A 15,532-nucleotide genomic window follows, 5' to 3' on the forward strand; every position below is an offset into this window, starting at 1 on the left:
GAGTGTAAACTGATGAGGTTTCTGGAAAGTGTCGATGTAAGAAACGTCTAAACCTGTAGAGAATTTTTATAAGTTTATTTGAGCCAAACTGATGACATATTTTGGGGAGCAAGATCTTAAATGCTCCAGCAAATAACAGTTTTGCAGTTTCTTTCCTGCATTTGAGATTAAGGAGGGACTGTGAGGAAGATGACATGAAGGTGGGGAAAGCAAGGCAGGGATTGGATCACAGAACAGTAGATTCAAGCTTTAGAAGGAGAGGGCTGAAAGGGTGATCAGGTAATAAAGGAGGTGTCTAAAAGGGGACATTTTTCAAAGGTGTGTTAATTTAGATGTACAGAAACAACGTTCAGGGCTTGCTTAGAGCAAAGATAAACCTTTTACTAAAAAGTTATATGCTTGCCCTGGCTCCTGTGGCTCAGTTGGTTGGAACATCGCCCCGTGCACCTAGAGCTGAGGGGTTTAGTTCCTGTTCAGGGCACATACCGGGGTTGCAGTTTCAATCCCGGGTCAGGGTGCCTGCGGAGGTAACCGATCGATGTTTCTCTGTCTCTGCCTCTCTCTCTCAGCTCTCTCCCTCCCTTGCTTTCTCTCTCTCTCTCTCTAAAAGAAAAAAAAAAAAAAAAAGGTACCTTATTTTCCGGCGTATAAGACGACTGGGTGTATAAGACGACCCCCAACTTTCCAACTTTTCCAGTTAAAATATAGAGTTTGGTTGGGTCCAGGAAAGGCCACGCGCCCCAGGGTCCGGGTGAGGCTGGATCCCAGGCCCGGGTGAGGCCACGCGCCCCTGGGTCCGGGTGTAGCTGGATCCCGGGTCCGGGTGAGGCCGTGCGCCCCTGTATCCAGGTGAGGCTGGGTCCCAGGTCCGGGTGAAGCTGGATCCCGGGTCCGGGTGAGGCCGTGCGCCCCTGGGTCCGGGTGAGGCTAGGTCCCAGGTCCGGGTGAGGCTGGATCCCAGGCCCGGGTGAGGCCACGCGCCCCTGGGTCCGGGTGTAGCTGGATCCCGGGTCCGGGTGAGGCCGTGCGCCCCTGTATCCAGGTGAGGCTGGGTCCCAGGTCCGGGTGAAGCTGGATCCCGGGTCCGGGTGAGGCTGTGCGCCCCTGGGTCCGGGTGTAGCTGGAATCCTGGTCCGGGTGAGGCCGTGCGCCCCTGGATCCGGGTGAGGCTAGGTCCCAGGTCCGGGTAAAGCTGGATCCCGGGTCTGGGTGAGGCCGTGCGCCCCTGGATCAGGGTGAGGCTGGGTCCCAGGACTGGGTGAGGCTACGTACACCTGGGTCCGAGTGAGGCCACGCGCCCCGGGGCCCGGGTGATGCTGGGTCCCAGGTCCGGGTGAGGCCGTGCGCCCCTGAGTCCGGGTGAAGCTGCGCCCCTGGGTCCGGGCGAGACCAAACCAGAGGGAGTCGGACCTGCATTACCACCATTTGTCCACCATCCAGAGCTGAAAAGTCAGTGCCGACATGTACACATAAGGAACTGGTGGACATTGAAATCGGTTCTCAAAAGAACTGTTGGTCCAGAAAGAAACTTACTACAGACGGATTCATTTGCCTGTCAGCATAACTATTATTGCTCGTCTCACATTCGGTTCTTATAAGTATATTTCTAGTAACATATGATCTCACTCATCTAGGGGAAATGATGAACAACATAGACTGATGAACAAGAACAGACCCAGAAACAAGGAGGCATCGATCGGACTGTCGGGCCTCAGAGGGAGGATAGGGGAGGATGGGGGGAGGGGGGAGAGATCAACCAAAGGACTTGTGTGCATGCATACAAGCCTAACCAATGGTTGGGGACAACAGGGGGGTGGGGGCATCCGTGGGGAGGGGTGGGGGATGGGAATGGGGGGATGAGGACAAATATGTGACACCTTAATCAATAAAGAAATTTAAAAATTAAAAAAATAAAAATAAAAATAAAATATAGAGTTTGGGATATACCCGCCCTATAAGATGACATCCGGCGTATAAGACGACCCCCGACTTTTGAGAAGATTTTCCTGGGTTAAAAAGTCATCTTATACACCGGAAAAAACGGGTATATGCTTGGGCATGACCGCCCACCATGATCTGCCCAGTTAGGAATTTATCATCAGATCACCCTGTGAGGTTACTCTCCATAGACCCCCTTTTTTTCATACACAAAAGTAATTTGACAAGAGCCTTAAAAATGCCCCATGCAGATGAGTGGGCTCTAAAGCAGGGGCTCAGGAGCCAAGTAGATGTGAGTTCTGACCCCCACCATCCCAGCTGTGTGCCCCACTCCAAGTACGAGGAGAATGGGGGTCTTTCTCCCACCTCACAGAACTGTTGTGAGGATGAAGAGAAAAAATACTAGTAGTCTGCTTAACAAATGGTGAGAGTTGCTGCAGTGATTGTTACCATAGTCTCTTGACCTAGTTATCTGCACAGTCACAAGGAAATCATCTGATTTATGGACAAAGATTCATGCACAAAAAGATGTCTATCTAGCATTACTTCTAATCTTAAAAACAGGGAAACAACAAAGCCAGCATCAGAGGGAAAGTTAAGAAAATTATTGTACTGCCACATGTTTTATAGTATTTAAACCCAATTGATAGCATACACTATGCACTGTTCTGTACTTTGCTCTTTTCACTTAACAGTATGCCATTTTGCAAGTGTTAAGTGTGTCTGCAGGATCAGTGACCAGCATTGGGATTAGGATATGCATTTTAAATATCTACAGCTAAGGCCAACTTGTCCCACAGGGACATTATTCCAATGCACACTCCTCCTGGAGATATCTCAGGAAAGTCTGTTTCCCCAGCTCTCCAAAACAGTGCTATCAACCTTTTGTTCTTGGCCAACTTGAAGTGGTATCCATTGAAATTTCATTTTGCATTTCTCTTATTGTGAGGGAGGGTGAGCACCTTTTCATATGTTTAAGAGCCATTTGTGTTTCCTTTTCACTGAATTGTCTGCTCAAGTCCCTCTGGCCTCTGTTTCTATTGTGTGGTAGGGTTTTTTTTGTTTTGTTTTGTTTTGTTTTGTTTGCATTGATTTAGCCTTTCAGTTGATACACATGCAAATTTTCCCCCCTCCAGTTTACCACTCATCTTTTAACTTTTTTGGTGGTTTTGCCATTCAACTTAAAAAACAAAAACAAACATATTGTCTAGGTTCTAGGCAACTGCTCTTCTGTGTTGTGACACACTAGTCATATTGTTGTCTGAGATCCTTGAGGGCAGGGACCCTGACTGTCTAGTTCACTACTTGAACCCCCAGGAAGCACCCAATAGTTCGGTGACTGTAGTTCCACCCTGCGAGTGAGTGCCAAAAACCTGTGGCCTCGTAGGTAAATGTGCATAGTAAACAAGGAAAAAACATTTTCGAGTTCTGTCAACTTCTGCCACAAAACAGTCATGTTCAACTGTGACAAAAATGTAGTGAATTTCAAGGTATTATCCAAGCCTCAGAAGTCAGTAGTCTCAACATTCAAGGGCATGTCAGGGTCAAGAAAACCACCTCCATCCAGCCTCCCACCCGCCAAGCCCCCATCCAGCCTCACGTCTGACACACCCTCTCGGCCCCTCATAAACTCACTGTGCTCTGGCTCCCCATTCAGCAGGCCGATGGGCAAACTCCCATCCACAGGGTGAGGGCAGCTTCAGAAGATCCTCAACTTGACTTCTCAGGAGCCTAAAAGGAAATGAAAAGTTTCTTTCTAACAGCAAGGTTTAGGGTGGCCCAGATTGTGTCATGCAAATGATCAACTCTAATGGATGGAAACTTCAGAGCATTCCTAGCCTCACCAGAAAGAGGCAAAAAAATTCAAATTTAAAAAAGGAAAAAGAAGAGAGTACAGAACAACTTCCATCCTTTAGCGAGATGGGCCAGTATAGCTATTGTTATCAGGATCTCATATATTGCTTGCTGTTCAGGGGCAAAATGGGGCAGTAATACAAAGTTAAACCTTGTCCCTATAGCTGATTTCATTTTTGAGCTTAGTCCTTGGTAAATCTTTCCTAAGAGCCACATTCCATGACATTAGGAGGGCTGTGTTCAGCATCCAATACTGCTCTACTTTTCCCAGAAAGCATGATGGAGCCACTCAGAACAATGACTCCAACCACACCAGACATCAGAGATATTGTGGATGAAAAAGGGGCCACATATTAACCCTGACAAGCTCAGTGGGCCATACTGACCAAAGTAACCACAAAGGGTGGTCTGAAAGAAAAAATTCCTAACTAAAAGCGGGTCATGGTGAGTAGTCACGCCCTTGACCTGCGCCTTCCTTGACAAAGGTAAACCTTTACCTTTGAAAGTGTCTATTGTCTTTATGCATATAATAAGATAACATACCTTTGAAATCAGAGTAACTTTCTTTTCCAGACCTCTTAAAGGCACCACCACCATCATCAGAACAGGAGACTGTATTGCTATCTTGTTGCCCACATACAGTATAATCTCTATGTACTGTAAATGTTAACTATCTTATAGCCACCCATGTAAAGGAAGTATGTTTCTCTCTGTTTTAATTTTTACCCAATCTCAGCTATTTCCCCCCACTTTGCTTTATCCCACCTTCCTAGTCTACTGTCAATGATTTTCATGTAACACCCCTCCCTCCTCTCTTACGTTTCCTCCTTTGATTATAATGTATAAGATAAATTGCAGAACTGCCATTCTCCAGAGCATTTTCTCAATCTGTTGAGATTTTGCTTCCCACAATTGTCAGTTTGGTTCAAATAAACTCATTAGGTTTTTCCTAGGCTGGATGTTCTTTCGTCGACAGTCTATATTTTTACATATCTTCAAGGCTTTTTTTATTTCTAACTTTTTATGTTGAAAAACATCAAATTTACAGAAAAATGGCAAAAACAATTTGCTTGTGGTGTTATGGCAGAAATAAGGTCAGAGGGAAGCGAGAAACCATATGCACCGGGAGGTTCAGAAAAGGACTGTTTATTCCAATACTGCCGGCAGTAAGGGAGAGCAGCAGGTCACCCACAAAAATCTGCTCTGCCGCCCCCCATAAGCCAGCTGCTTATATAGAGTAGGACAAAGATTACACAGGGAAATTGGATTATTGGCATGGGGAAGTAGGGATTTCAGGCAAGGGGATAGGAGGCTGCGATAGGACTCCATTGTTTGGACAACAGGGTGCTAATCTTTCCATGAGAATGGACAGCATTCCAAGGTTGACTCCCAGGTCTGAGGTTGACTCCCAGGGCCCGAGGGCGTACAACTCCCCGCCAGGTCAGAATGTCCATTCTTTAATCAACACAAGGCAATCATGGCCAACAGAACATGATCAACACTTCCCACAACCATAGCCAGTTCCCAATATTCCTTTCTTGTCCCTAACAGTGGGATTGTGTTGTGTGTGTGTGTTGTTGTTGTTTTGCTATATTTGGTTTAATACAGTATACAATATATACTATTATCTTTTTTTTTTAAATCCTCACCTGAGGATATTTTTTGTGTGTTTTTTAAAAATTGACTTTAGATGCCCTAGCCGGCTTGGCTCAGTGGATAGAGTGTCAGCCTGCTGACTCAAGGATCCTGGGTTCGATTCCGGCCAAGGGCACATGCCTGGGTTGTGGGCTCAATCCCCAGTGGAGGTCGTGCAGGAGGCAGCCGATCAATGATTCTCTCTCATCATTGATGTTTCTATCTCTCTCTCCTTCTCCCTTCCTCTCTGAAATCAATAAAGAAATATATATATATTTTAAAATTGCTTTTAGAGAGAGAGATAAACTTCGACCAATCGCCTTCTGTGATCGAACCCATAGCCTGGGTATGTGTACGGACCGTAATTGAACCCATGACCTTTAGATTCACTGGATGACACTCCAACAAACTAAGCTACACTGGCCAGGCCTATTACCTTTCTAAAAAACAAAATTCTTTATTGTTGAAAGTATTACATAAGTCTCCTTTTTCCCCCCATTGACCTCTCCCCGCCTGCCCCTACCCCCCAGAACATTCTCTCATCCCCCTACTGTCTGTGTCCATTGGTCATGCTCATATGCCTGGATACAAGTCCTTTGGTTGATCTCTTAACCACCCTCCACTCCCCCGCCCTTCCCTGCCTTCCCTCTGAGGTTTGAAGATCTGTTGTATGCTTCTATGTCTCTGGATCTATTTTTGTTCATCAGTTTATGTTGGTTATTATATTCCACAAATGAGTGAGGTCATGTGATATTTATCTTTCTCCGATTGGCTTATTTTGCTTAGCATAATGCTCTCCAGGTCCATCCATGCTGTTACAAATGGTAAGTGTTACTTATTTTTTACAGTAGTGTAGTATTCCATTGTGTAGATGCACCACAGTTTTTTTAATCCACTCATCTGCTGATGGGCACTTAGGCTGTTTACAGCATATTGTAAATTAGGCTGCTAGGAACATAGGGGTGCATATATTCTTTCTGATTGGTGTTTCTGATTTTTTGGGATATATTCCTACAAATGGGATTACTGGGTCAAATGGGAGTTCCATTTTTAAATTTTTAAGGAAACTCCATACTGTTTTCCACAGTGGTTGCACTGGTCTGCATTCCCACCAGCAGTGTTTGAGGGTTCCTTTTTCTCCACATCCTCTCCAGCACTTGTCATTTGTTGATTTGTTGATGATAGTCGTTCTGACAGGTTTGAGATGGTACCTCATTGTCATTTTGATTTGCATCTCTCGAATGATTAGTGACTTTGAGCATTTTTTCATATGTCTCTTGGCCTTTTGTATATTGGCTTTCGAAAAGTGTCTATTTAGGTCCTTTGGCCATTTTTTTTATTGGATTATTCATCTTCCTTTTGTATGAGTTCCCTATAAATTCTGGAGATTAACTCCTTGCTGGATGTAACATTGGCAAATATGTTCTCCCATGCAGTGGGCTCTCTGGTTGTTTTGTTGGTTTCTTTTGCTGTGCAGAAGCTTTTTATTTTGATGTAATCCCATTTATTCATCTTCTCCTTAGTTTCCATTGCCCTAGGAGCTGTATTGGTAAAGATATTGCTACGACATATGTCTGATATTTTGCTGTCTATGGATTCTTCTAAGATTTTTATGGTTTCCCATCTTATGTTTAAGTCTTTTATCCATTTTGAGTTTATTTTTGTGTATGGTGTAAGTTGGTGGTCTATTTTAATTTTTTTGCATGTATCTGTCCAATTTTCCCAACACCTTTTATTGAAGAGACGTCTTGACTCCATTGTATGCTCGCCTATTACCTTTTTAATGAACTATTTGAGATCAAATTGTAGACTTTTACCCCCAAATATTTCCATTTTTGCTGCTAACATTAAAGACATCCTCTTAAAAAATAATTAAAAAATGATCAAATTCAGAAAATTTAATATTATTAAATGATTGTTATCTAATTTGTAGTTCATATGCAAATCTCACTAATTACCTCAATAAACCCCTTTATAAACTTTCTTTCCCAGACTAGGATCTAACCATTAAGTTGTTTTGTCTTTTTAATTTCTTTTCATCTGATGGAGTTCCTCAATCTATTTTATTTTTTTTTGGTAAGAGAGCGTTTGGTAAATCGCAGGGATAGAATAAGCAATTCCCAGAAGAAATGGGCTGAGGAAACAAGTTATAGGTAAAGGGAGGGCCCTTGGAGCTTGGGAGTGAAGAAGCTAAAGGTAACCCGCCTGGGGGCCAGGGGGTGGGGGAGGGGGGGGGAAGAGAAAGGCTGGGGTGCTTCTGGCAGGTAGAGCTTGCTGGGTCCTCTGTCCTAAGGGTTTTAAGGGTGGAGATTTTAGGGAAGGTCCCAGGGGAAGATTCAGCAGTTTTCTAGGTGTGTCCTTTCAGGGTCTTGGTCTCCACTGATGGATTGGCGGGCGCCAGGGCAGAGGGTCATTATTCAATGCAGCTGGTCCAGAGGGCAGCCATGGCCTCACTGGTCTGGTTTTGTTGCTTTTCTGGGCCGGGAGCTGAAATACATCTGAGGCCTAGATGTTATCTCTAGATAGGAAAGGTCAGGAGGTCCAAACTGCATCACCAGCGATATCGCTAGGGGAGGATAGGTCACCCTGGGGCGAGGTCCCATCCTATAGTTGTCTGTTGCTAGGCTCCTGAGGCTCTCCACCCTGGTGACCTTCTGTACCTGGCCCATCATCTTTCATCTTAGCTCTGCTCACGTCTGTCTAACTGCCTAGCACATCCCCCCTCAAGGATCTTGGCTCTGAATTCTTGCAGAGAAAAGGGGTACAGGTCTCTTCTGTAGCTGTTTCCTACTAAAGAGGGGTGATGTTTTTCTTCAGAAGCCAAGAGATCCTTGCTCTCTGTCTGAGGGCTGATGAGGCCCGGGCAAAGAAGGAGGTGGCAATGGTGTCTAGAGATGGTATGGATGAGTGCGAGTAGGGTTTGTAGCCAGTGATGAAACAATCGGAGTCACAGGAAGAACAATCTGGGTCCAGGCACTGCAATGGGTGTTAGACCCGGGGGGTCAGTCTGGGCCTGGATTCAGCAACTTCGGTACTTGAGTTCTGGCTAGGAAAGAATTCAGAGCCAAGACCCAAACTGGAGTCCATAGAAGAAACGGGCTTAGGAAACAAAGTAGAGAGGTAAAGGAAGGGCCCTCGGAGCTTGAGAATGAGGAAGCTCATGATCAGGCGCCTGAGGGGAGAGAGTGGGGGAAGAGAAAGGGAAGGGAAAGGTGGAGGCAGAGGGACAGGGCTCGGGGCCCTCCTCATTCTGGCCTTTATGACGTGATGTTTTTGAAGATTACAGGCCAGTTGTTTTGTAGAATTTCTTTAGTTTGGGTTTGTCTGATGTTTCCTCATGATTAGATTCAGATTATGCATTTTTGTTAAAAGTACTTTTAATTGCTCAGGATTCTTGTATATTATAACTAAATGATCAAATGAGTCACATTTTGAAACAGATTTTTTTCATTAGTTCACATTCTTTTGCAGCTACTTTCTAATACTATCTCCTTTGGTAATCTTTAAACATGGTAAAATAATTTTTTGCATTTAGTGTTTATTCTTTTGAACACAAATCAGGGAGTCTCTGTTGCTAGTCCAGGTCTGATCTTTTGATTCTGTTTATAATATTTGGATATTAACAGTTTATTTTGAAATAAATGTGTTTTTCCCCGGACCAAGTCTCTCTTGTTCACCTCTGTATCTCTGTTTCTAGCAACACTACCTGGTAATCCTCAGGAAATCTTCAGGAAACAGTGGTTGACTCAATGAATGGATCTAGTGGCTAACATAATTTAAAAAATAATATGTGTGTGGGGTCAGGGAGTTGGTGGGTGTCCAGATGAATCAAGATCAACCATATGAGCCCTAGCTGGTTTGGCTCAATGGATAGATAGAGCATCGGACTGCAAACTAAAAGGTCCCAGGTTCTATTCCGGTCAGGGGCATATGCCCGGGTTGTGGGCTTGATCCCCAGTGGGGGACTTGCGGGAGGCAGCCGATTAATTATTCTCTCTCATCATGGATGTTTCTATTTTATCAATAAAAATATTTAAATATATATATTTTATTGATATATTTTTTTATTGATTTCGGAGAGGAAGGGAGAGGGAGAGAGAGAGATAGAAACATCCATGATGAGAGAGAATCATTGATCGGCTGCCTCCCGCAAGTCCCCCACTGGGGATCAAGCCCACAATCCGGGATGTGCCCCTGACTGGAATAGAACCTGGGACCTTTTACTAGTAGTTTGCAGGCCGATGCTCTATCCTGAGCAAAACCGGCCAGGGCAAAAATATATTAAAAAAAAAAAAAAAAAAAAAAGATCAACCATATGTTACCCTGGCCAGTGTTGCTCGATGGTTAGAGCATCAGCATGTGCACCAAAGGGTCATGGGTTCAATTCCCGGTCAAGGGCACGTACCTGGGTTGCAGGTTTATACCTGACTCTGGTCAGGGCGCGTGCCAGGAGACAACCAATCAATGTGTCTCTCTCTAATATCGATGTTTCTCTCTCAGCTATGGAAGGAGTACATTCCTTGTATTCTCTACCTTTGTATATATTATTTCATAATAATATGTAAAAACGAAAAGTACAAAGTATAATAAAACCTAGGACATGTAGGGGAAGAGCAAGTACAGTCTGTATGTCAATTGTGAGAGGATAGAATTCTTTGAAGTTCTTTAAACATCTAAGTATAGGTTGTAGTAGGTAGAGAATGACGCTTACTATTGACTTTTTAAAAGTATGAAAACAGATTTTTAGAAAGATTACTTTGTATAATTTGGGTTGGAAGAGAGAAGTAGAATGTGGATCCCAAGAAGATTCATCTAATGTGAACCTCGAGCAGGAATTTATCTGCTGAGAAGGACTCACCAAATTTTATACATAAGAGCCTCGTGGCCATTTGCGGGAAGGAGCCCCTCCCGTACCCTGTATACCAGGAAGAACCTCAGACTGAACTCTGCTTCCTGCACTGTGTCCTGCTGGTTTATGCTGTGTGAGTCAACCACTATAGGGAAGTCCTGGTTTTGTCTTTTGACTAATGGACTGAGACATGCACTGTCCAATCAGAACTACGCAAATTATATCCTTGTTTGCATCTATACTGACCAGTCAGAACTGCACGATTTAGACTAATTTGGAAACCTCATTTATATGAAACCAGCCAAAATGGGAACTCTAAAAGGTGACCTTGTCTTTGTCTTGGCCAAACACACTTTTGGCTTCTGTCCAAGCTTATGTCTGCTTGGTTTGCAAACTGTTCGTTGCTCCAGTGCCTTTTGGGTTTGTTAACAGAGGTGAGACTAACTGGAAATCCTCCTCCTAAGGTCAATAGCAATTAGGTAGAGAGCAGGGGTCAGTTAGAGGTGGGATGGAAGTCTCAAGCAAGTCGTGGCAACTGCTGGGGAGTGGGGAGATGAGAGAGGAGTCCCAGATAACATCTGGTCCTTCTTCAGAGGACCTGGGAGGCTGGTGTAGCCACTCACAGCCCCAGACAGAGATCAAGATTTCTGAGTGGCGCCACATTCCAATGGTTTCCCCCTCAGACTTCTGTGGTTGCCTTTTCGCTGGCTTTTGCCTAGCCAAGCAGGCTTGGACAATGACTTCTACCTCTTTTTCCTCTGTTCCTCCCAACACCATTTTCCATTTCTTGTAGGAATCTCTATGTGGCCATAGGAGTTAGCAGGAGGATTTTTAACTTACCAATATGTTCACTTATTCATCTAATATCTTCAAGTACCTACAACAAGCCCAGGCATTGTTTGAGTACACACAATAATTAATAGAATAGACAGATGACTGGTTTCCTAAAGCCTATATATAGTTCATTCTTCCACCATCATATAAATAGCTATGTTTTTTTTGTTTCCTCCTTTAAACATATATTTTCATTGTGGCAGAATACATATAACAAAATTTATCCTCCTAACCATTTTTAAGTGTACCGTTTTGTGGAAATAATTAACATTTGTATCTTGTGAGACTGAAACTGTACCTATGAAATAATAACTTCCTATTCTACCCCTTTCCCAGCCCCTGGCAACCACTATTCATCCTGTCTCTAAATTTGATTACCCTAGGTATCTAATATAAGTGTAATCATACAGTATTTCTCTTTTTGTGCCTGGGTTATTTCACTTAGCATATTGTCCTCAAGGTTCATCCATGTTGTAACATGTGTCAGAATTTCCTTCCTTTTTAAGGCAGAGTTAATATTCCATTGTATGTATAGTTGACCTTTGAGCAACATAGGTTTGAACTGAACGGGTCCACTGATATGTGGATTTTTTTCAATAAATACATACAGTACTATAGATGTATTTTCTCTTCCTTATGATTTTCTTTTCAAAGATTTTTAAAATTGATTTTGAGAAAGAGAGAAAGGGAGAGGGAGAGAAACATTGATGTGGGAGCGAAACATGGATTGGCTGCCTCCTGCACGCCCCCTACCAGGGATTGAACCCACAACTCAGGCATGTGTCCTGACCAGGAATGGAACCAGCAACCTTTTGGTGCATGGGATGATGCCCAACCAACTGAGCCACACCGGCCAGGGCATGGTTTTCTTAATAACATTTTCTTTTCTCTAGCTTACTTTATTGTAAGTATATAGTACATATTGCATATAACAAAATCATTTATGTTATCAATAAGGCTTCCAGTCAACAGTAGGCTATTAGTAAACTTTTAGGGGAATTAAAAGTTATATGCATATTTTCAACTGTGCCTGTGTGTGTGTGTGTGGGGGGGGGGTCAGTGTAGTTCAAGGGTCAACTGTATGTACCATATTTTCTTGGGTTGCTTCCACCTTTTGGCTCTTGTAGTAATGCTGCTATGAACAGGGGTATACAAATATTCTTTGAACCCCTGCTTTCAAGTCTTTGGGTACATACCCAGAAGTGGGGTTGCTGGATCATAAGGTAATTCTATTTTTAATATTTTGAGGAACTGCCATACTGTTTTTCTTTCTTTTTTTAAAAAAACATGTATAAAGTTTTGTGTTTTCTTTTTAAATATATTTTATTGATTTTTTAGAGAGGAAGGGAGAGGGATAGAGAGTTAGAAACATCGATGAGAGAGAAACATCGATCAGCTGCCTCCTGCACACTCCCTACTGGGAGTGTGCCCGCAACCAAGGTACATGCCCTTGAGCGGAATCGAACCTGGGACCCTTGAGTCGGTAGGCCAATGCACTATCCACTGAGCCAAACCAGACAGGGCTGCCATACTGTTTTTCATACTGACTGCACTATTTTACTTTCACCAACAGCATACCACCATGGTTCCAATTTCTCCACATCCTTGACAACACTTACGTTGTTTGTTGTTTTGTTTTTATAGTAACCATCTTAATGGTGTGAAGTGGTAGGATGGGTTTTAAAATATAAAATGTATATACAATTAATATTGCTCAAGGATACATGATTTTCAATTTAAAGGGCTCTTTACCCCATACTAAAGCACTGCAATCAGAGGCAGAAGCTTCGGGAAAGACCCGCAGTTGAATTACTTTTTTCCATGTATCTAGTCTCAGGATACTAAATGCAGCACACTCGGAGGGCTCAGCTCACTCTGTATAGGGCTGCTCCTTAGATCAGTTTCCCCATCTATAAAATGAGACTAATAATAGTATCTACCACATAGGGCTGTTAGAAGATTAAATAAGTTAATTACTATGAAGCACTTAGAACAGGGCTTGACATATTGTAAGCTCTGTATAAGAACCTGTTAAGTGAAATAATAAAAAATGTCTTCCAGTTTTGTGGCTTTGTTGGAGATGATAATGAAATGTAAGAATTGTGTATTACGCTGAAAGAAACATTTATTTATCAAACCTTCCCTGAAAGCCTGTTGGTCCAGGGTTGTTTTACGCACTGGGAGAGAACAAGGAGACTAACCTGGGGCCGTAGCTCCCCAGTGAGAACCGCTTCTGAAGTTCAAGTTTCAGCTCCCCCAGACCCTGTCACAGACCACATACCGGGCACTGTCCTGGGCGTTCTGTATGCCATTTCTAATCCTTACAACAACCTTGTAAAGCAGAGATTATTAATACCAGTTTACAGAGGATGAAATCGAGGCGCTGAGGAATTAAAGACTTGCCAAGGAGGGGAGCATGGCAGGAAATGAGTCCAGGAGGGAGGCTGGCCGGCTCACCCAGAGCTGAGACCTTCAGAGTTAATGAACATCCTCCATTCAGAGTCCTACCACATGCCAGGCCTGGGCAAAGCCTTTATACTTGGGACTCACCATGGACCTCACCACTGCTGGGGGTGGGGTGAGGGGGAGGAGGACTCTTGCAGGGAGGGACTTCCATCAAAGAGGAACCAGAGGCGGACTGCAACTAAATCATCACCTAGCAAACGTGGGTTTATTCGCAAGCGGGCAAGCACCTGGAAGGGTGATTAAATACTACCTAGTAGTTTAAAAGGCGACCTCTTTCATCAAAATCACCTGAGTTTCGCATCAAAATGCAGATTCCTGGCCCCACCCCAGTCCCATTAGTCCCATTAAATGAATATCTGCTTAGGATTTGGAAGTTTTAGTAAAGCTTTCTCTGGAATCTGGAAATAAGGAAAATACACATGCCTATAGGAGTTAAACCATGAAATCAGCATTAAAGAATTTAAAAATATTGAAGAATACAGGCAAGATATGTCACCATTAAAGGGACAGATCAATCTTCCCCTTTCCTCTTAACACTAACCAAACTGATTATATTAGCAAATATAAAAGAAGAATGAATAGAAGAAAATATTATGACCTTGGCATGGAGGAGCATTTTTTAAATAAGATGCAAAAAGCACAAGCCTTAAAAGGATTCCAATATTCAACTATATAAAAATGTAAAACTTCTGTACAATAAAAGATGCCCTTTTTAAAAGTGAAGACAAGCCACAGAAGGGGAGAAGATATTTGCATTATATATAATCAACAACAGATCAGTATCTAGAATAAAGTATAAAGAACTCCTAAAAATTAATTTAAAATAAGAACTGTCTCCATTAGATAATGATCAAAGGACATGAATAAGCAATTAGAAGAAAAACCCAAACCACAAATAAACATATGAAAAGGTGTTCAACCTTACCAGGAATGGGGAAATGCACATTAAAACCACAAAGAGAGCCCTGGCCAGGTAGCGCAGTTGGTTCCATCCCTGGTCAGGGCACATACAAGAATCAACCAATGAATGCATGAATAGGTGGAACAACAGAAATCGATGTTTTATCTCTCTCTCCCCTCCACTCCTCTCTCTCTCTCTAAAATTAATTTAAAAATTTAAAACCACGAAGAGACATTTCAAGGACTGCGAGGCTGTGCAGCAAATGAAACTTCTCAGTATAAATAGAACATACTCTTTGCAGAGTAATTTGGCCATAGCTAATAACATTTAAGAGGAAAATACCTCACAATCCAGTAATTCCCCTCCTAGAAAAATTCTCCCACATGTGCTCCAAGGGACAGATACAAGAATGTCCACTGCAGCATTGTGTATAATAAAAATGAGGACCACTTAAATGTCCACTAGTAGGAGAGTAAATAAATAAATGTGTGATCATACAATAGAACACTATGCCAAAGTTTAAAAATGAAGAAGAGTTACATGTATCAACATTTAAAAATTAACTAAGTCTTCAATGGCTCCCATTTCATTCCAGTGAAGACAAAGTCCTTACAATGGACTCTAAGCTCCTCCATTAGTGGCATCCTCCATCCCACCTGTGATTTTTTCTGACATTACCTGGAGTGCTCTCTGTGGCTCTCTCCTTTGCCTTCGTTGAGTCTAGGCTCAGCCCTAGCCACTGTTTCTCAGTGATTCGAGTGTTGGCCTGTGAACCAAAGGGTCGAGGGTTCAATTCCCCAACAAGGGCATGTAAGTCAGTTGCAGGTTTCCCAGCCCCTTTTGGGGTGTGTGCAGGAGGCAACCAATTGATGTTTCTCTTTCTCTCCTCCTCCTCCTCCTCCTCCTCCTCCTCCTCCTCCTCCTCCTCCTCCTCCTCCTCCTCCTCCTCCTCCTGCTCCTCTTTTTCCTTCTCCCCCTCCACCTTCTCCTCCCATCCTCCTTCCCTTCCAATCTCTCTAGAAATCAATGGAAAAAAATATCCTCAGGCCCTGACT

The 15,532-nt window shown here is 43.2% G+C and overlaps 1 long non-coding RNA gene across 1 annotated transcript; it reads right to left on the reverse strand.

Moving 5' to 3' along the window:
- Nucleotides 1–1,000: 1,000 nt before the first annotated feature.
- LOC307112626 lies at nucleotides 1,001–15,244 on the reverse strand. The gene is made up of 3 exons (XR_013814729.1): nucleotides 15,156–15,244; nucleotides 3,574–3,669; nucleotides 1,001–1,442 (listed from the first exon to the last, which is right to left on the reverse strand). It is a non-coding gene; the product is annotated as an uncharacterized lncRNA (long non-coding RNA).
- Between the last annotated feature and the right edge of the window lie 288 nt (nucleotides 15,245–15,532).

Source organism: Cnephaeus nilssonii (genome assembly GCF_951640355.1).
Source record: "Cnephaeus nilssonii genome assembly, chromosome: 16".
Taxonomy (NCBI): Eukaryota; Metazoa; Chordata; class Mammalia; order Chiroptera; family Vespertilionidae; genus Cnephaeus; species Cnephaeus nilssonii.